General features: G+C 44.1%; 1 protein-coding gene across 1 annotated transcript in view; it reads left to right on the top strand.

Annotated features, from left to right (window-relative positions):
- The first annotated feature begins 9483 nt into the window (after positions 1–9483).
- Arhgap32 (Rho GTPase activating protein 32) overlaps positions 9484–22469 on the top strand; it is a 237638-nt gene continuing 224652 nt past the window's right edge. Inside the window, exon 1 of the mRNA XM_052188752.1 lies at positions 9484–9808. The gene's annotated coding sequence lies outside the window, so the exon portion shown is untranslated. The remainder of the gene's footprint in view (positions 9809–22469) is intronic.

Genomic DNA, 22469 nt, shown 5'->3' with positions numbered 1-22469 from the left:
GATCATATTCGTGTCCCACTTCCTTCCTCTGTCCCTTCTCTCTCTGGTCTTCCTTTCTCAAAATGGCCTCCTTCAATTTCCATGGTACCTCCACAGCCTCAACTCCTACATTCTGTATATGAGAGAAACATGATACTTGTCTTTCTGACCTGGTATAATTTGCTTAGCACGAACTTCAGTTCCATCCACTTTTCTGGAAAAGAGATCATTTCATTCTTCTACATGATTGAATAATGCTCCCCTGATACATACACCCCATTTTCTTTTAAAAACGTTTACATTTTTGTTTATTACACGTGTGTGTGTATGTGTGTGTGTGTGTGTGTGTGTGTGTGTTTGCAAATGCCATAGAGCCATGTAAAAATCAGAGGACAACTTTTTGGAGTCAGTTTTCATCTTCTACCATGATTTCTAGGGACTGAATCCAGATCATCAGACTTGGTGGCAAGTGCCTTTACCTGCTGAGCCATTTCCCTGGCCTTACACGCTTGTCACACAAACATTTGTCTGGTGTTTGTAGGTCTGGACCATTGTGAATAGTGTACAGTGACGATGAGTGTGCAAGACATATCTCAGTAGTAGGTTGGCCTAAATTCACTTGGATGGATTCCCGGCATTCCTAGGAGGGGGACAGCTAGGTCACTTGGTAGTTCCAGTGTTAGTCTTTTTTCTTTCATTTTAAGATAGGTCTTAATATTTAGTCAAGGATATCCTGGAAATTGTTGTATAGCCCAGACTTGCCTCAGACTCATGATCCTTCCGTCTCTAGCTCTCATTGAGACTATTAGTTGTTTGAGGAACCTCCAGGCTGTTCTCACTGTTGTCACACTAACTGACATTCACATCAGAAGTAAACAAGCCCTTCTCTCCCTGTTCTCTAGCCTTTGTTGTTGGCTTTTTGATGACTGCCATTCTGACTGGTTTAAGTCCATATCTCAGTGTAGTTTTGATTGCATTTCCCTGATGGCTAAAAAATGTTGAGCATTGCGTTTATATATTAATTGACCATTTATATTCCATCATTTAATATGGTTTTTGAGATTATAATATCTCCTCTTTTCCTACATCCTATGCACTCCATCCCAACCCGCTCTTTCAAAGTCATGGCCTTTTTTAAAATTGTGTGTACCTAAGTATATGTGTGTATGTATATGTATGTGTATGTGTATGTGTATATGTATATGATGTATGTGTATATGTATATGATGTATGTGTATATGTATGTGTATATATATATATGTATATGTATGTAGGTATTTAAATGTATAAGTACAATCTGCTCAGGCTGTATAATGTTTCTTGTATTTAAGTTTTTAGGGATGACCATTTGTCTATTGGTGTTGTCTTATATACATCATCTTCTGAGGACATTTACTGACTGAGCTATTTCCTTAGTCCCGGTGTCGCTCGCTCTTTATTACCATATAGACTTTATGAATCTCTCTTTGCTTCAACTTCTCTCAAAGTCAACAATGCCTCATACTTGAATAAACATTGGGTCTTCTACTGAACACTACCAGGAAACGCGTTCGGAAGCAACTAAATCATAATTTTCTCACCTGTTCAACACTATCTCTTTGTTGTGCTACTTTACAAACTATCCAGACGCCTTAAGCAAGAGAGTTGTTGCTTTTTATTCTTAAAATCCATCAAAGACTACAGAGAAACAGTTTGTAGATTGCAGCCTGGCCTGAGAAGGGAGGAGCAAGCGGGCTCGGCTGGAGCCTGGCCTTTATGTCACTCAGAGGAGTTCTGCTGTTTGTTTTCATCATGAAATACATAGAGGGAAAATTGAGTGGGGAGCAGGGGACTAATATTTTGATAGGGTAGTTTTATTGTTTTGTTTGATATATTATGACCCTGAGCCCCCACTATATCCAAGATCATCTGTACTTAAAGTTAAACACAGAATAACTTTCTAAACCAAGTACAGTGATTTAAAAAAAAAAAAAATCCAACAAAATGCCATATAGGATTATCCAATGCAGTTCCTCTCAAGTTGCCTGGGAAACCTCCTATCTTCTGCATTCAGTTTGAGAAGGAGAGGTGAACTCTCAGCCAACATGTATTTTGAATACAGCAGGAAAACCCAGATGCTTTAGACGGTCTGAAATGCATTCAGTTCTGGAAACTGGAAGTCATAAAAGACAAGATCGTGGGAGGGGAATTGCTGGGAGCACCCTGGGAAAGCAGCAGCTTGGGGTTGAGTGACCTCTCTTTGATCTTTCACTTTCCCAAGTCACTTTCCCATGCTTTTCCTCCACGCTGGGCTGGCTGCAGTTCTTTAGATCTAATAAAAGGCTTTGGGGTTGGAAGCATCACCACGTGTCTTAAGTGCTGATGCAGGAGAACTGAGCTTGGAGGGAGGAATGGAGCATTATGTGTGTTTACGGCAAAAAAAAGTGTGTGTGTGTGTGTGTGCGCGCGCGCGCGCGTGCGCACGCACATATGCATGCATATCTTCTCTCTCTCTTTCTCTCTCTTTTTTTTAAAAAAAATTCATTTATTTACTTTATGCATTTGAGTACACAGTCTCTATCTTCTGACACACCAGAAAAGGACACCAGATCTCCATTACAGATGGTTGTGAGCCACCATATGATTGCTGGGGATTGAACTCAGGACCTCCAGAAGAGCCATCTCTCCAGCCCATGTGTATCTTCTCATGGTAGCATTCCACCACAGTCACAGCTACCAAAAGGAGTGAGCTGTAGATTCTCCCAAGTCCACTTAATTAAGTATGCCCTCTAAAACAGCATCCTTGCTGGGGTACACAGCTTCAAACATGCTCTGTACTATCCCAGCACTTAGAAGGAAGGTGCAACCCCTAGTTTGATGCCAGTCTACACAGTGAGTCTCAGGACAACCAGGGCTACGCAGAGAAACCTAATCTTAAATGACAACAACAGCAACAACAACACAAAAAACTAACAACAAAAAGCTCTGTAGTACACTTCCCTCCAAGACATTTTGCTTCCTCTCAAAATCTCATATCCCAAAATGTTGATGGTTGCCTCTTTGTCCATTAAACTTTGCACAAAGCTCCATTTGATTGTGCTTGATAAGAAGCAGAATTAACATATTATACGAATGTCTGCGTTTCAGTGCTATTCCTTTCATTTTCTGGATCATGTCTAACTACAAAATGAATTATGTGTTGCTATTCTGATTCTACAGAGTACAGGATCTCACACAGGTGGTATACTTGTGTCCAGGTTGCTTCATCCTGTCTCTTGAGCTGATTTTCATTGATTGCTCTAAGGAAATACTTGATGCTCTATAGTTTATAAAGAAAACAGGGGGCTGGAGACATGGCTCAGCGGTAAAGAGCCCTGATTGCTCTTCCAGAGGTCCTGAGTTCAATTCCCAGCAACCACATGGTGGCTCACAACCATCTGTAATGGGATTCAATGCCTTCTTCTGGTGTATCTGAAGAGAGCAATAGTGGTGTGCTCATATGCATAAAATAATAAATAAATACATAAATAAATGTGAGCTGGAGAGATGGCTCAGTGGTTAAGCACTGACTGCTCTTCCAAAGGTCCTGAGTTCACTTCCCAGCAACCACATGGTGGCTCACAACCATCCGTAATGAGATCTGACTCCCTCTTATGGAGTGTCTGAAGACAGCTACTTAATAAATAAGTAAATCTTAAAAAAAAGAAAGAAAACAGGTTTATACAGCTCATAATTTGGGGGGCTTGGAATCCTAAATGGTGTGTGTTAGCCCAGGCTAGACCCTCTGTCCCCATGGTGTTACATCATGGCAGATGGTACCACCACAGCTGGAGTGTTTGTGACCAAGAGAGATCACATAGTGAGAAAGGAAGCCAGAGACCAAAGAGGAACCACACTAACTCTTTTGTAATAGTCTGCCCTCTCAAGAGCAGGGCCCTAGAAGAATGACCTTAATCCCTTCTAAAGGGCAGTCTCCCCCAGTGGCCTAACCAACTTCCACTAGCCCTCTCCTTTTCATTGCTCCAACAGCCAGGCATGGTGGGACATGGCTGTCATCCAAGCTACAGGGAGGCCTGAGGCAACAGGATGACCTAAGCCTGCAAGTTTGAGACAAGTAAAGACATCACAGAAAATGTCTCTTAACATTGCCACACAGGGACTGAAGGATGGGGGATGGAGAGGAGGCTAACCTTTTTGTATAAGGACCACATAGCTATCTCAGAAAGCTGTTTTTTTTTTCTGATACCTTTAAAAATGCTGATTTTTAAAAAAGAGTATAAAGTCAGCTATTTCAGTGTTCTTTATTCTTATTTTAATATTTTATTTTATGTGTATGGGGTGTTTTGTCTGCATGTATGCCTGTGTATTGCATGTGTGCCTGTGTATTGCAGGTGTGCCTGTGTATTGCATATATGCCTGTGTATTGCATATATGCCTGTGTATTGCATGTATGCCTGTGTATTACATGTATGCCTGTGTATTGCATGTATGCCTGTGTATTGCATGTATGCCTGGTGCCTGAGGAGGCCAGAAGGGGGCATAGGATTCCCTGAGGCTGGAGTTGCAGATGGTTAGAGGCAGCTAGATGGGGCTGCTAATCAAGTCCAGACCCTCTTGGAGAGCAGCCCCATGCTCTTAGCCAGTGTTCAATTGTCAGTTTGGGAAAATTCTCTATTAAGGGGGGAAGGGGCTGGAGAGATGACTCAGCAGTTAAGAGCACAAACTGCTCTTCCAGAGGTCCTGAGTTCAATTCCCAGCAACTACATGGGGGCTTACAACCATCTGTAATGGGATCTCACAACCATCTGTAATGGGACATACACACTTCTGGTGTATGTCTGAAGACAGCTACAGTATACTTATATAAATAAATCTTTAAAACAAAACAAAACAAAAGGTGGAAAGAAATAGAGGAAGACACCCCACCCCAACTGTCTTTTTTTTTTTTTTTAAACTCTCAGGATACTTTGCTTTGCAAAATTTTAAATTTTGTAATCTGAAGTTGTTCCCATTTGCGATCCTACATAGGAACAAGTAACAATAGATAGGAAGCGAGTGAATTTTTTCCGTGTTTCCTGTTAGTACCATTTATCAATATAGACGCAGTGGCGCACACACAGAGCCCCTGCCCTTGGACCCCTTACATTTTAATCAAAGAGATAAAACATAAGTATCAGTTTCACACAGCAACAGCACAGTGATGAGTGCTTTGTGAAAAGAAAGGAACGCCGGGAGGCCAGAGTAGATAGATACTTTAAATGCCAGGAATAAACGAAACTGTCTTGAGGAATGGTGGGAGGCAGAGGGGAGGCTGGTGCCCCGGGAATGAGAGGTGAAGACTGGCTAGGTGGGCAGGGCTTAGGGACTGGAAAGGCTGGAGGAAGAGCTTCAGACTTCACCAGTAGTGTGGTTAGAAGCTGGGAGCTCTGGAAGACTCCAAGCAAGGAAAATTAACCATTTGAAAGGCATTCTCAGCCTGATGGTGGTGGTGGTGGTGGTGGTGGTGGTGGTGGTGGTGGTGGTGGTGGTGTATGCCTTTAATTCCAGCAAGGGGGGGGAATCTGTGAGTTTGAGGCTAGCCTGGTCTACAGAGCTAGTACCAGGACAGCCAAAGTTACACAAAGAAACCTTGTTTGGAAACAAACAAACAAACAAACAAACAAACCAAGGCATTTTCTGCTGGCTGTATTGAGACTGGGCCTTGGGGAAGAAAGAGATGAGATTCAGATTGGAAGGTGGAACCTGAAGAATTTGCTGAAACAACCAGTGTGGTAGTTGACAAAAGGGTGCTTTGGGCACGGGGATGCAAAGGTCCTGGAGACCTTTTGTTTTGAATATAGATAATAATTTTCTTTTAGGACTGGAAATGTAGCTTAGTAATAGTAAATGTTTGTCTAGCAACATGTGTAAGATATGTAAGATCTTTTCTTGGCCTTCACACACACACACACACACACACACACACACACCATGAGAGAGAGAGACAGAGACAGACAGAGAGAGAGAGAGAGAGAGAGAGAGAGAGAGAGAGAGAGAGAGAGAGAGAGAGAGCTTGGAGCAGAAGGATCTTGAGTTCTAGGCTAGCCTGAGCTACATACATAATGAGTTTGCATTTGAGTTACATAGAGAGATCTGTCTTTAAAAAAATGTTCTGTTTCAGATATATCAATGTTAAAATATCCAAGCATAGATGTCTGGGAGTCAGCTGGCTATATAAGTCTGGGAGAGGTCAGAGTCAATGCATGGAGTTCTATTTAAAGCCTGAAGCTGGAGACTGCCCAGGATGGGGGTGTAGAAGAAGAATAGGAAGAGCCCAAGGTCAGAGCTCTGAAGTCAACATTTAGACTACGGGAGGACTGAGGGATGACAAAGGACTTGAATGATTCAAAAGCAAACATGCAGACAGGTGCAGCTGGTGTCATGGTTTAAATAAGAAAGAAAAACGCTTTGTGGGAGAAAAGTGATGGGCGAGAAGATGAAAAGTTTCTCATTTCAAGAGTACCCAGATTTGTCAAACCCCAGTGAAGAGGACTCCATAAGTCCTTAAAATGTCTCTGTACAGCCCTGGCTGTCCTGGAACTCACTCTGTAGACCAGGCTGGCCTCAAACTCAGAAATCCTCTGGTCTCTGCCTCCCAAGTGCTGGGATTACAGACATGTGCCACTACTGCCTGGCCTGTTTGCTTATTTTTCAAGACAGATGTTCTTTGTGTATCTCTGGCTGTCTTGGAACTCCATCTATAGACCAAATTGGCTTTGAACTCAGAGATCTGTTGGCCTTTGCCTCCCAGGGGCTGTGATCATAAAGACATGTGCCACCACTGCCCAGCTGATAGTAAATGTTGAACAACAACAACAATCAAACTTCCTTTGTTGCTCGTCCCCTTTTAGAATGGGAATGTAATATGGAGCTGGTCTCTTGGTCAGAAAAATAAACACGCAAGGCAATGTCAATTGTCAGTTTGGGAAAATTCTCTATTAAGCTTGGCCCACTCTTAATGACTTGCTTGTCTCAAGCCAGCTGTTGAGTGTTCGGTTTTAGGATTCAAATAAGCTCCGTTCTCTCCCTTGCTCAATTCCCCGGGGCTCTCTCTACAATTCAAGGTTAGGCGAGTGTTACAGTCATCTGCGAGACTGCTGTTTGGCTGACTTTTCTTGTCTGCACTGTGACTCTGCTTCTCAGCCCTGAGAGGACTGCAGAGCAACAGATCTGAGATGCAGGGAGGGAGCCCAGATGCCACCACCTCCTGGAAGGTGACAGTGCCAAGGCTGAGAGAGGAGGCCAGCCTGAGGCATCCAATAGCTTGGGGTGGAGCATGCCTTCTTCTTTCCTTGTAAATATTGAAGCAAGTCACACAGAGAAAACAAATCCTATCATTTAGCTTTGTTTTATAGTTGGATAGACTTTTTCTTTTCTTTTTTTTTTAATTCTTATTTTTAAGGAATGTTGCAATTTTTGTGATTTATAAACTTAGTCACTGAGGATATCATGAAGACAGGGTTACGTGATTATAAGTACCTAGAACACCCAGGTCAGATGGGATAGAATTGTCCAGTGATCAAGCCTCCAGTTAATATGCAGGTTTAGCAATGATAAGGGCTGGCATAGAGGCCATTTGGATGATTCTTTCCAGGGGAAGGGAGTGTGACTCTCAATAGATGAAGAAGGATCAGAACCCTTGACCTCGCCTGTACTTCTCAGGTATATATATATATATAATATATATATATATATATATTAGTTCCTTTATGTATCACCCAAACCCAATGCTGGATTCATCTAACCATCAAACATTCAGCATTTCAGGGTTTTATGTAAAACTTTCGGACGTGAACTCTTTCTGACTGGAATGCAGATAGACTCAGGAGGATCTGAGCTGAGAGTAGCCAAGATATCATGCCCTTGGGCAAAACTGGCCTCCTGTGGTGACCGGTTCTCTTTCCTCTCTTGACTGCCTCTGCTATCACAAGATAGTCACATTTCACGCTCACTAAGTCCCCAGGCCAACACAAGTTCCTGGATTCATTCTTGTGCCTCGGGTAGACATTGCTCACTGCGACCAAAAGGGGCAGTTTGGATTTGGCAAAAAAAGAATTTTCAGTTTCAGAGGGTTTTCGGAGTTTCTCGTTTACCTTCTCGTCATGAAGACCCTTAAGACCCAAGTGCTCGTGCCTCTCCCAGCAGAGGGCTGAGGTACATCTAGCAAACATGGCTTCTTGATGTTTCTTTCCCAGCCCAGTCTCTGCCATTCTCATCCCATTGCTTTCTTGGTTCTATGCTAGAAAACGTGTAGGCTATTTACTCTAAAGAAACGTTGGTTCTACTGACACTGTCAGGAAAATGGAATTACTGTACATGCTCATTACTGTACACTCTCTAATTTCTCTCCAGGATGTGGTGAAATCCTGGTTCGTGTGTGTGCCCTTGAAATTCAGCTAATTGCGGTCAAGGCCATGTTTTACATTCAATGACTCCCACTGAAATGACTAAATGCTGAGTGGACCCAATCTCTGCAGTGACATTAGATGATGCAGTATTTGGCATTAATAGGCTTGAACATAAATGCAAGTTACGTAGGTTAGCTGCTCCCCTTGCCCCCCAACATTTAGATATGGAATGAGTCTGAAGGACTAAAAGGCATACAGATTAAAAAGGGGAAGGGGGTGATGGTAGCTGCGGTAGAGGAAAACCAGACTATGCAGCTATCTCTCCTGCATTCTGTCATGCTGGCGGTCGTTGCAGGTGGAAGTGTAGTACAGCCTTTGGAGGCGGAACAAAAGAACCCTGGGAAGAATGAAGGGCAATGGCATCTGGTCAGAGGGTTCCCAGGGAGTCTCTCCGCAGCCTCCGGATCTGTCGTCTTACCACGCGCCTTCAAGTTCCCTACTCGCTCACCCTTTCTTGCCCTTCTCCTAAGCTATACCACTTTCAATTTGCTGGTCCAGAACTCAGGATGAAGAAAGAAGCTAACTGAGGGAACTTTCAGGCGCCCTACCCCTAGATTCTAAAATATAAGCGGCGCGAGTATATTCCAGCTTCCAAGCAGGCAGAGAGCACGGGCGGAGGATCGCCCGCTTCGCGGCCACGACCCCTCCCTTCCCGGGTGCAGGGACAGGATTCTGGGGTCAGCAAGGGAGGGAGAGAAGCCCCTGCGGTAGTCGATGCCTTTTCCTGTGGCGGCTCTGGAATCTTTGCCCCAAGCAGGGCGTAGAGGCCGAGGAGGACAGTCAGAGTGCAAGCCCCGGGGCGGCCACTCGGCTCCCCTCTTCCTCTCCAAGCGGCCCCCAGCCGCGCCCCCGACAACCCCCGCCGTGCACATGCTTTCCCGGGACAACAGCAGGCGAGGCCTCGATGTGCGCGAGGCGGCCGTGCGCGCGCTGCTTGCGCCCTCCTCGCGCGTGCTCGTGCCCGCGGCCGCGGTGGCGCGCCTCTTCTCCCGCTGCGGGCGTCGCGGGTGCAGAGGAGGCGGAGCGCTGGAGGCGGAGGCCGAGCGGGCGCGGACCAGCGGGGCGGGGGCGACCTGAGGCGTGCGGGCGAGGGGGCTTTTGCGGCGCGCGGCGGCGGCCCGGGGGTCGTGGCGGCCGCGGGAGGGGAGCGCGCCGCGCGCCTGAGGTGCCGACCCAAGGCCGCGGCCCGCAGCCGGCGCCCCCAAGCCTGACGGGGCGGCGAGGCGGGATGAGGCGCTGGCGCGGGGGGCGCCCGGCCGAGCCCCCGCGGCGGCCCTGGGCGGCCCGGCGCTAGGCTAGGCGGCGGCGGACAAGGACGGCGGGCCCAGCCCGCGGAGGGCAGACACGGAGCGGAGAGCAGCGCGAAGCGACGCCGCGGCGGCGCGGCGGGGCCGCGGGGCTCGGTAAGGCGCGGGCGGGCGGGCTGGCCGGGGGCGCCGCTGACGTGGGCCGCTCGGCGGGCAGGGCTGCGGGGCCTCCTAGCTTGGCCCGCACCGGTGCTTCAAGACGTGCACGTTGCGATCGGATGCTCTTGGGGGCATCTCGGGTCTCTCCCGCCTCCCGGGGCGACGGAGCTGCGTGCCCGCCACCTCTCGCTAGCATCCCTCAGCGACCGGGCGTTCCGACGGCCTCCGGGCCTGCTGCGGCGCTTCCCGCCCGAGGCCGAGGCCGGCCACTGCACGCCTCCACGGGGACCCCGCTGCTCCCGGAGGAACCCCGGCGCGCGTGGGGGCAGCGGAGCCAGTGGTCTCCTTTCCCTGGGATTCCAGTGGAGTTTCCCCTCTTATCCTAATTGGTTGAAGTTGCTGCTACAGTTGGACGTTAGTGGTGACTTAGTGTCTCTTTTTCCCCCTTGACTTTCCCCGTCCCCCCCCCCCCCGCCCGTCCCCCTTCCCACCCCCGCGTACCGCGTTTCCCATTTTGTTGACTAAATATGTTAAAGGTTTCGTGTCTGGCGTACAGGACGCTGTAGGGAGAAAATCAGACCTGCTTTCTTAGCTTTAGTCTGGACCCTTTAGATCCTCACCTGCAACTGAGGCTTAGAGAAAGAAGGTGATTGGGAGGAGGAGGCCCATCTCAGGATGCTCACTTGGGATGGTCTCATAGTTATCCTTTAGGAAACAGAATTGGGATAATTATAATCTTGCTCGTATGAAGAATTACAGTCAAGCTGTAAACTGCTCGAGGCACTGCATGATGCTACATGGATAGCTGGGCCGTGGCACTGTTGTTAGCATCCCTTTATTTTCCATTCTTTCAGAGTTTTATTTGGCGCAGATTGAGACCTTTTAAGTGCGTTTGAATGGGCAGAACTTTTCTGATACATTGGTTGCTTTTGTAAACACTGCCATTATTTGTGTGTTTCTATTGGAAGAAGAAAAGGCAAACGGTGCCTGTAGTAACTGGCTCTTAGAGTCCACAAACTGCTAGTTTGATTCAGTGACTGGATTTGTGGGAATATTTTTTGAGTAATGATGTTTGTGGTTGGTGAATGCATTTTTTTCATTATTGAATGAGTTGACGTCTAAGTCAGAATCCACATTTGTTTCTTGGCCTTGCGTGGGAAGGCATTAGAAGCAGCAGTTGATACAGCACGTCTTCAAGAGTTCAACCTTCCTGTTAATATTCTTGTGCATGGGGTTGTTTGTGAAGATGAGGGATGATGATGTGATTTCCATTAGCAGGGATGTCTGGAGTCTGATTCATCCTAAAGATAGATATGGTGGAGCTGCTTCTCAGGACCAGAAGTGAGGTTGGAACTGTGCTTAAGCCAGTTAATCTGTTCTTAACCGGTCTCTGTGTTGCAGTCTCTGGAATAAAGCAGCACTTTGGACAGAGGCCTGTCCAGCTGTAGCTACGGTGGCTGCCCAGATTGCTTATGGTCCTGCCTGTGGAGATGGGGGCAGGGTGACACAGTGGGGGGACAAAAGACACGTATGTGGGACAGAGAGGAAGTGTTAGTTGAAGAACCTTGGTCAGTTATATAACAGTTTGTTTCTGAGGGAGAGGCTAAGAACCAGCAAGGCAGGCTCAGCTGTCATTAGAGCCTTTGATGTCGGGTTGAATTCCAGTAGTAGTTATGTTCCTTTTATTTCCTTTTCCCAACCCCACATTATTTTTCAATCACCAGAAGCTTTGCCACAGTTGGGCTGAGACTTTAATGGCAATGCATTCATTTCTACTTCTTTCTAATTCATTGTTTCCTTTGCTTTTATACCGAAGATGTTTTTATTGTTGCCTTTCCCTCTTTGGATGACTTTTTCTTCGTTTCTTAGGACAGGGTCTCGGGGATTCTGGCTTGGCCTCAAAGTTGATATGTAGCTGCGGATGCCCATCGAATTCTGATTCTCCTGTTTCCACTTCCCGATTAGATTTTATATCGCTAGACCTCATTTATATGGTGCTTTGTGTATGCTAGGCTAGCCCTGTACCAACTGAACTGCATCTCCACTGGATGATATTCCATCAGGATATTCTCTTTCTAAATTGACTGGGCATATTATCTGCAGAGTATATATAGACTTACTGTTGCCTATAGATGAATTTAATAAATGTCAGGGACTAGCAGATGTTTTCTTCATAAGACAGTAGCAAAAGAAAAATGACTAAACATAGCATCTTTAAAGGCTAAGACTAGCATCCATGAGAATTTTAAGGGTTTCACCAATGACCATGTAATCTGGTATCCATGGAAGCAGTCAAGAGGCAAGTGGACTGGAAGATAGGTCGTGCCTATAGTTCTGTTACTTAATTAGTGTTCTAGTTACTTTCCTGGTGCTGTGATAAAACATGAATCAAAACAGACTTGGAGAGGAAAGGTCCTATTCCAGGGCAGGAACACAGAAGCGGGGACTGAAGAAGATAGTGGGAGAAATGCTGCTTACTGGCTTGTTCCCCATGGCTTGTTCAACTCCTTTCTTATATGGACACCAGGACTACATGCCTGGTGATAGCATTGCCTGTAAGTCATTACTTAGGAAAATAGCCTCACAGATATGCCTGTAGGCACTTTGATAGATGCAGTCCCTCTTGCCAGGCGATTTTATGTCGAGTTGACAAAACTGACCAGCACGATAGATAGCATCAGACCCTCCTGGGGGTACAACTGTCATTTCAGAATCTTTTCTTTTTAATTTATAAAGTATGTGTGGGAAAGCTTGTACTGTCTTTTTTTATGTAGTTGTGAAGGGCCCAGTGATAGGAAGCATGTGGCAATGCCTTGACAAACCTGTTGTGAGGAGGGAAGCTGTTAATACGTACAGGCAGTACTGAATACAGTCCTTTCTCACCTGGGAAGTAGGCTTGGCACAGTGTTGTATTAATCTGACTTTTCTTGTTGTACAAGAAATTGAACCCAGGGATCCATGCATGCTAGGCAAATAAATATTTTATCTTTGATTTCCATCCCTAGCCCTTGGCAAATATTTTAAAAGTGATTTACAAAATATAGATAAAGAACAGGAAGTGTTAGATTTCTTCTAGTTCTAAGCTCTTCTGATATGTATTTTTAAGGAGAGTCTTATGCAAAAACTATCTTTGGACTTTTGAGAATTTTTAGTTATTCTCAGAAAGGTTAAGTGTGTTGAGACTTTGGGTTTCTTTAGAGTATTTGAAGTATTCAGGAATTTTATAAGTAAGTATGTAAGCTATAAAGACATTTTTACAGGTTAGATATGTAAGATAGTATGTTTAGGGTTTGATCCCTAGCACTCTAAGAAACAAAGTTTGTGTTTGTTTGCATTTATGTATGTATATGTTCATGTGGGTGTGTATGTGTGTATGGTGGGCAGAGGTCAGCCTTAGGTATCATTCCATAGGAGTTGTCCATCATATTTCTTGAGGCAGGGTCTCTTATTGACCTGGAGCTTACTATTGATTAGACTGACGGTCAGTGAGTCCCAGGGATTTTTTTAAAAATATATATTCTGGAGATCTGAACTTGTGTCCTCATGCTTGCATGGAAAGTACTTTAGTGACTGAGTCATCTCTCCAGCCTCTCTTCATCATTTAGGTTGGGATTAGTACAATGCAGGCTACATGCCTGAATGACTCATGAACTAAGAGAGGGGGACTTGCTGACCAAGGAGTAGTTCTGTTGTGGAAAATTTAAAAATTAGTGGGAACTGGGCTCTCATTCAGTGGTTCAGTTGTAGAGCCCTGACCTAGCTTGTGTAAGACCCTGGGATTGGTCCTCAGTACTCTAAGAAAAAGCTTTACTGAGATATGGTCACATTTATTTATTTTCCGTGCTGTTGATGGCCGACTTGGCATTCATCAGTAGAGCTGATTATTTGTGGAGGCAGTGAGTTCAGCAAATCCTAAAATCTTTATCATCTAATCTTTTGCAGAGAAAGTTTGTCAACCCATGATTTAGGACTTAACTTTTTTTTTTTTTTTTTTTTTTTTTTTGCTGTAATTAGCTCAGGTGTTGTTTTTGTCACAGCCTCATGAAGTTCTGACTTGTGGATAAGCACTAAATTTTATTTTGGAACCAGATATACCTGTGTCTAAACGTTCATTGTGATATTTAAAATATTTGTTCCTTCATACGGGCATATCTTAATGATTTGGGTGCCTCCGTTGTAACTAGGAAATGGTATAGTTGCTATCTGTCCATCTTAGCAATTTGTCGTGGGGATTAAATGAATGGTGCTTGTCAAATCTTGACACAGTATTGATTAAACGGTAACTACTAAGCAAGTGAACATGATAGCTGGAAATTCTAGTCTAAAGTGCTGTAATAGTTTTGAGCACAGATTTTAGAGGTTTTTTTTTCTCCTTGAATATTAATGCTTCGTGGAATTTTACAGAGTTTTCTCTTGTACTGAAACTGTTAGTTTAGTTTGGAGCTAACAATGAATAATTTAAAATATGTCCTATATATTCAAATACATATTTACTAAATATAAATATATATCAAATAATTAAGAGAAAGGGGGAAATATGCCTGTTTTTCAGAGGTCTTGCTTCTTGATAATTTCTTAGCATATGCTTAGGCTTGCAAGGTGGACTTAAACACCAGTTCTATTTTAGTACTGGCTCTTTTTTTTTTTTTTAAAGATGTGTGAGAAAGACCTGTTTTAATTAGGCCAGGGAAGATAACTGCCCCTGTGTGGACTCTGTAATCTCTTTCTCAGGATTCACAGCAACATTTTTGTAACATTCTTTTTGGCGTTAGAATAATAAAAGTTATTATTTATTGCTTAGCGCCTTCGACATTAAACTGGTTTCTTAAGCATTTGGTTTATTTTACAGTTCAGAAATCGGACGTGTATCCCAAATGCTGATTTGTTTAGGGTTAATCCCAATGGAAGAATGAGCAAACAGAAAAAGACCACTGTTCTGACAGAATTAAACAAAATAGAATTGGGGTCACTGTGGCTCCTGCAAGTTATGTGGTTGCCTGGCCATGTGTGCTCCTTAGCTGAAATGAGATGAAGCAGGGGAGGTAGAGGAGGTGATAAGTTCCCACATTAGGCCGTGGTAGAACAGGTTGGAGGTGGAGTGGTTTTCCATAGGGGGGGAACTTCACATCTGCAAAACTGGAAGGGAACAGTTATAGCACTTGAAAAATGGAAAGGCCTAATGTGAGGTGACATTCTCTCTTCAGGTAAAAACCCAGCAAAAGTAGAGATTTCTTAACCTGGCAGATGAAGGTTGAACAGAAATATTCCCTAAGGACAAAAGTAGTTTGCTCTGATAAAATAATTACAGTTTAACAGTATACCCGGACAAGGGCTCTTTCTTGGTATTAAAAGGTATCCATTATAGGATAGGCAAAATAAAGTAAGAAATAGGGTTTTTGGTTTAATTTCTAACTCGGAAGGCATGAACTAGATAGAATATTCAGAGTGAATGTAAAATTGTATTTTCAGAAATAATTCAGAGTTTTGGCTTATGGCCAGCCTTTGGCTAGCTTTTCTTCTTGTCTTAAAGGTTTATTTTTCATTTTTATTTAGATGTATGTGTGTGCCACATTTGTGGATGCCCCAGAGGTCAGAAGAGGGGATTGCATCCCCTGTAGTTGGATATAGGTGGTTATAACCCACCTGGTGGGGGTACTGGGAGTTGTTAACTTGGGTTCTCTTGAGGAGCAATGTGAACTCTTAACGGCTAGGGCATCTCTCCAGCCTGTTAGCTTTGTTTAGAGGTTGTATCCCATTAATCTTGGCTCTTTAGAGGTGGTATACACTGAAAACAAAGGCACACTAACTATTAGAGTGGCTTCTAACCATTAGAAAATGTTAGACTAGATTCAGGTGGTCTGTATGCACAGGCTAGGAGGAACTTTATAGCACATATTCCATTCATTTGTCTAAAACAGTAAGATCTTTATTTCTTGTAGCCAAGCCTTTATCCTGGCCAGGTCATCTGACTGCACCCTGCTCCTCTTTTCATTGCCAACAGTCAAAGGACTCTACTGATGAACATTTTCCATGGTTTTAAAGAATATGTTATATAAATTCAGTCATTACCCAGAGTATTAAACACTGACCCTCCCTCCCCCAAAAGAAGCTGCTTTTACAGGGAGAGTAGTTTGAGCCCGAAAGCTTGAGAACCTGGGTGTTTATTTTGACTCTGCTGAAAGCAGTTTGTGACCTTGAGTCCATAGTTTGTCTCTCTCAGGTTCATTGTCCTCAGATACAGAATGAGAGGTCAGATTGGAGGTCTTTGAGGTCCTATTTTGATCTAAAATTCTTCTCTTCCTGCTCCTCTTCTCCCCCCTCCCCAGTGTGTGTGTGTGTATGTGTGTGTGTGTGTGTGTGTGTGTGATATGCAAGGATTGAGCTATGCTCCTGGTTCCTATGTATTAACACTTTTTGATTCTGTGATTTTTTTTTTTTAAATCAAGTGGGAACCTTTATTTTGCATTTGCACAGTCTCTGTTGACCTCTCGGAAGGGAACCTGACAGGATTCAGTCGTCTTGTATCTGTGGCCCTTCATCATCAGTTGTGGCCTTCACCCCAGAACCTAGTCTCACTTCTCAGTAGCCATCATCAAGTACATCTGCAGATCTTGTGTGTGACTGCAGTGTAAACTGGGTAAGAAAGGAGTCTTGGAATCTCTGTTCTAGGGAGCTGTGTTAGTGTTTAAAACAAAACAAGAAAACAACAGGATGAGGCTGTTTCGTGGCCTGCCTTATTGGACGTGAGCAGCATGAGCAGATTGTGAGCTTTGGTTACTTTCTCCTGGGCTGAGAAGTAGCAGCTCTCAGAGTCCGTCAGTACCTAAGTGAGAACGGCTCAGTCCAGGCCATGACAGATGGAAGGCAGAGGATTTTTAAAACTTTTGTTTACTTAGTTTCTCTTGTGTTTGGTATTGTGACCACATGTGAGCAGGCAGGGGCCAGAGGGGGCCGTTGGGTATTTCCCTCTATTAGTCTCTGCCTTACTTCTTTGAGACAGGTTCTTTCACTGACCCTGAAGATTGTCATCTTGGCTAGGGTGGCTAGCCATCCAATTTGCAGGCTCTGCCCACCTTTGTTCCCTAAAGTTGTCATGTGTCCATCTATGTTGGGGATTTGAACTCACGACTTAATGCTTATACAAGTGCTCTCAGCTATAGAATTATCTCCCTAGCCCAGAAACTACATATTTTATGCATTTTAATTTACTTAGAAGTACACTAAAGGGGCAGCCTTTCTTCTGAGAAGGCAGGCTTGTGAGAAGTGACGAGAGACCAGTGACCCTGTTTCTGACAGAGTTTAATCCACAGATCTCCTTCTCCCCCTCTCCTCTCTCATCTGCAGCTCTGTGTGTCTTAGAAATACAAGGTTATGTTACTGGCAAGTCTGTAACTAATTGTTTTCTAGATGCCATTCCTTCAGCCTCCCTCAGGTTTTATCTTGACATGTGTCTGCCCAGCTAGGGACTGCATTTCCTAGCCTCCTTCTAATAGCTGGGCATGGACATGTGACTCAGTCCTGACTAAATGATACGCACAGGAGTGGTGTGTGTGAGATCTAGGTCATGGCCTTGGAGAGGAAGCTAGAGCCGTCCACTTCTTCTTCTTCCACCTTGTGGATGAGGGTGTAGCGTGTTCTCACAGTGTTGGGACGTACTCCTAAACCTTGTAGTTGAGAGCTTTGCTTTTGAGGGGAGTGGGCGAGTAAGATAGGTCCTAATCATTTTTGCAGTGGGGCCATGCTCTTGTCGGGACTGCTCATTTTCTCGAGGTGGATAGTGAGAGAGGAATAACATCTGTCTTTCCAGTAACTGTCACCTTCACCGAATAAGTTACGGCTTCAAACCACCTTTACTTTTACCCCAGCCTTCCTTCTGCTGCCCAATTGCTCTGTTCTCTTTGCAGGAGACACTTTGTAGAGGTGTTCACATTTGTTGTTTCTCCTTTCCTCTTTGGTTCTCTTTAGCTTGATCCATTTGGTGCTCTCATTCCACTGTTCCACCTATAATGCTTTTTAAATTTTAGTCTGGGGATGTAGCTCAGTTGGTAAAGTGTTTGCTCAGTTTACATAAAGCTCTGGGTTAGATCCCTAGTGACAAACCAATGTTGTAGTGACACTTATCTCTGATCCCAGCGTTCATGAGGGAGGATCTGGAGTTAGAGCCAATCATAGATAGTTGGACGCCTGGTACATTTGGGATCCTGAATTTTTATGTGTCACACACACACACACACACACACACACACACACACACACACACACACACACAAATATTTTCTTGTTTTTTTTGGGGGGGGTTGGTTTTTTTAGAGACAGGGTTTTTCTGTATAGTCCTGGCTGTCTTGTAACTCACTCTGTAGACCAGGCTGGCCTTGAACTCAGAAATCCGCCTGCCTCTGTCTCCCAAGTGCTGGGATTAAGGGTGTGCGCCACCACCGCCTGGCTTATATAACATATATTTTATACATGTGCATGCGCGCGTGCACACATAAACTTGCCAAGTTTGGTAGCACATCTGTACAATTCTAGCACTTGTTAAGCAGAGGCAGGAGGATCAGGACTTCAAGGCCAACCTCAGTTACATAGTCAGTTCATAGCTAACCTAGAAGAACATAGTGTTGTTTTTTTTTTTTTTTCCAGATGCGGTGACACACATCTATACAATCCTAGCATCCAGAAAACAGAGACATGTTTGTCACAAGATTTCAATTCTGGGGATAGAAGCCAGACCACACACACAAAAGGCAAGACCTCTACCACAGGGCTCCATCCCTAGGCCTTGCAGTCCCCTGTATCTTGCCAGTTCAGTGCCTGTACCTGGTTCACATTTCTCTTTGGCTACTGTCTAGGATCCACATTTTGATTTTCTGTACTTTTTTCTGTTATGTTGTTTCTGCTTGAAAATTTCGAATGTCCCTGCCTCTCAGATGACTCACCCATTTTTATGGTTTAGAGGTCACTTGAGTCACATTTCTGGTCCCTCCTTGTCTTAGAGTTTCTCTTACTGTAAAGAGATATCATGACCATAGCTAATGACAACTCTTATAAAGGAAAACATTAATTGGGGCTGGTGTACAGGTTCAGAGGTTTAGTGTATTATTGTCGTAGTGGGAAGCTTGGGTGTATAGTCAGACACAGTGCTAGAGAAGGGGCAGAGAGCTCTACATCTGGATCAGCAGGCAGCAGGAAGAGAGAGTGACGCTGGGCCTGGCTTGAGCATTTGAAACCTCAAAGCCCACCTTCAGTGACACACTTCTCCAAGGCCACACCCTCTAATGGTGCCACTCCCTATGAGCCTATGGGGGCCATTTTCATTCAACCCACCACACCTCTTGAATATTAAACTCATCGTAGTCAAACTCTGTCTGGGTTTTTGGTGGCTATCTCTGAGGACAGTATAGACCAAACAAGATTGTGGGTTCCTTTCCTTTCCTTCTTCTCACGTCTTTCCTGTCTTATAAGTGACACCGTCATCCATGAGCCACATCATCCACGGTGAAGACCAAACTCCCTGGAGTCACCCTTGACTTTTTCTCTTTGTCAAATGGTAAGGCTTGCCAAGCTCAACCCTCACGGTTCAGTCTGGTTCAGCCTCCAGCTTAATTTTCTTTCACCGTTAACTCTGTAGGTCAAGCTACTTTCCCTCTTGGAAACCTGCCAAACATTTCTCTGCCCCTGCTCCAGACTCTGTCCTTTTCCTTACATTTCTTATCACAGGGACCGAAGTAATGATAAATGTTTGTCACATCTTAACATTCTCCTATTAAATGACTCCAGTATACTTAGTACAGAAGGCAAACCATAAACTTTTAACACAGAAGCAAAACCTTTAGCTTGACCTGTGTAAGTGGTTCTCTATCAGGGAAGGTTTTGCCCATAAGGGACATTAAATAGTGTTTCGGGGCAGATTGGAATTGCTTCTGGCACCTGGTGGACTGAGGTCTGGATCTGCTAAGCATCCTATAGAACAATTTCAACAATAACTTAGTGTGTAGTCTAGCACGTCTGTAGCATATCGGCTGATCCCCAGTTTTCTTCCTTGCTTGTCTTGGTCATAATATTGTAGTCACAATGATTTTCCCCCTAAAGACTAGTTTGTCAGTTTATCAATCAGGCTATTTAGTCAAGTTGGGGATAAGATGCATGGATTATACATGGTAGGCAAGCACTCTACCACTGAGCAGTGTAGACAGATTTTTAGTTTCATAGCAAAATGGAATATGTGGTCAGAAATGTCCTATAAAAAATTCCCCACTCCCCACCTCACGGCTCCATTACCTAACAGCTTCAGTGTGGTCCATTTATTACAGTTGATGAGCCCATACCAACACATTATCTAAAATGGTTTATTCTTGGTGTACAAATGGTAATGAAAGACATATTCACCATTGTGCTTTGCAGAACAGTATCACTGCTGTAAAGGTCCTCTGTGTGTGCATGTTCCTCTGCATATGTATTTCTCCCTAATAGCTGCATGTCTTTTTACTGTTTTTATAGTTTTGCCTTTTTTTTCAGAATGTCTTATAGTTAGAATCATGTATTCTGTAGCCTTACCCCTTTTCTCTTTGTGTGTGTGTGTGTGTGTGTGTGTGTGTGTGCGCGCGCGTGTATGCATGCTCACGCAGTACATCCATTTTATGCTCACGTACGCGTGTATGGGTTTGTGTACCTGTGTACATGTGTATGTGGCAGAGGAGAGGATTGGGTGTCCTCTTCTATTATTCTCCACCTTCTTCCATTGAGGCAGAGTCTAGCTGAATCTGGAGCTAAGCTGGCAGCCAAGAAGCTCCAACAACGCTCAGCGACTCCCACAGTGTTGAGGTTGTAGGCCTGTGTGCGGCCGTGCCCAACGGTTATTTATTTATGAAAAATATGGGTCCTGGGATGGAAACTCAGGTCCTTCCACTTGTGTAGCCAGTGCTACTAACCGTTGGGCGCTCTCCCCAGCTCTAACACACCCTCTTACTGGGTTCTTTTACTTAGTAATGCATTTAAGATTCGTACATGGACTTTTTGTGGCTTGCTAGCTCATTTCTTTTTAGCAATAAATAATACTTTGTTGTTTGGATGCACCACAATTCACTTATGCATTCCTTTGCTAAAGGATAGTTTGGTTGTTTCCAAGTTTTGGCAATTGTGAATAAATCTGCTATAAACATCCATGAGCAGGTTTTATGTAGCTCTATTTTTGAACCTTTTTTGAGCAGCTCCACAAAGCACAGTTGTTAGGATTGTCTGGTAAGAGTATGTTTAGTTTCACAAGACACAGTCTAATTGCCTTTATAAGTGGCCGTTATATCTCACATCTCCACTAGCAGTCAATGAGGGTCCCTATTGTACTTTGATGTCATCATTTGTTGGTGTCACCCTAACTGATCTTCACTGTGCAATGGATGATACTCATTTTTTCTATCCCAGGAAAACAGACACATACACTTTCTTAGGTATGTGTGCTTGCTATTCCTTTGGTTAAAATGTGCTGGTTTTAAGGGATAGGACCACAGGGCCCTAGGTTCAGTACACAGGACTAAAGACAAATGGTACTTCTCTCTGCTTTTCTCCCCAGATCTGTGTCTGTCTGTCTTCTTCTCCACCAGAGAGGGCATTTTGGTAACCTGTGTTTCCACTACCACCATCTCCTGGGCTTCCATTTCTTCTCCAAAACCTTTTCACTTTAGTTTTATTTGATTATGGATTTAGTTTGTAGTCATATTTTCTAAAGCTTCTCAAAGAACAAGTGTTCATTTTCTGTTGGGAGAGGTTAGAAATTAAAAGATACCTTTTCTCTGTAGCCCAGGCTAGCCTAGATCTCTTGACATAGCCCAGGTTAATCTTGTGAACCTCTTGTCCTCTTCTCAAGTGCAGATATGAGATATTATGCCTGGTCTCAGGCTTCCTCCTCAGTGTGTGTGTGTGTGTGTGTGTGTGTGTGTGTGTGTGTGAGAGAGAGAGAGAGAGAGAGAGAGAGAGAGAGAGAGAAAGAGAGAGAGAGAGAGAGAGAGGAGAATATGCACACATGGAGGCCATAGGTCTATTGGTATCTTTTCTGCCACTCCCCACCATATTTATTGAGACAGGGTTTCTTACTGAACCTAGAGCTCATGTAGAGTGGCTGGCCAGTGACACTCTAGAATTTACCTGCTTATGGTTCCTGGTGTTGGAATAATAGGCACACACTGTCATGTATAGCTTTTTTAGTGGGCATTGAGGTTTCAAATTCAGTTTTTTTGTATCTACATAGCAAGTACTTTACCTACCAAGCCATTTTTTTCCAGCCCACCAGATCAAATCATTTCATTTTTATTTATAAAAAAAAGAATTCATTTGTTTTTATTCCTGTGTGTGTTTTATCTGCCTGTATGTATATGCACTGCATGTGTGCCTGGTGCACTTAGAGATCAGAAGATAGCATGAGATTCCCTTCAACTGGACTTAAGAATGGTTGTGAGCCACCATTTGGGTGCTGGGAGTCAAAACTGACCAGAAGAGCAACAAGTGTTCCTAATTGGTCAGGCATCGACCTAGCACCCCTCCCCCAATATTTTAAAAAAGTTAAAAACTTTGTTTAAGAAAACTGAACAAACGTTTTTTTAAATTTATTTTAAGTACAGTGTAGCTGTCTTCAGACACTCCAGAAGAGGGTGTGTCAGATTTCATT

Source organism: Apodemus sylvaticus, chromosome 7 (assembly GCF_947179515.1).
Source record: "Apodemus sylvaticus chromosome 7, mApoSyl1.1, whole genome shotgun sequence".
In the NCBI taxonomy this organism is placed as follows: domain Eukaryota; kingdom Metazoa; phylum Chordata; class Mammalia; order Rodentia; family Muridae; genus Apodemus; species Apodemus sylvaticus.
This window is presented reverse-complemented; position numbering and strand designations above follow the sequence as displayed.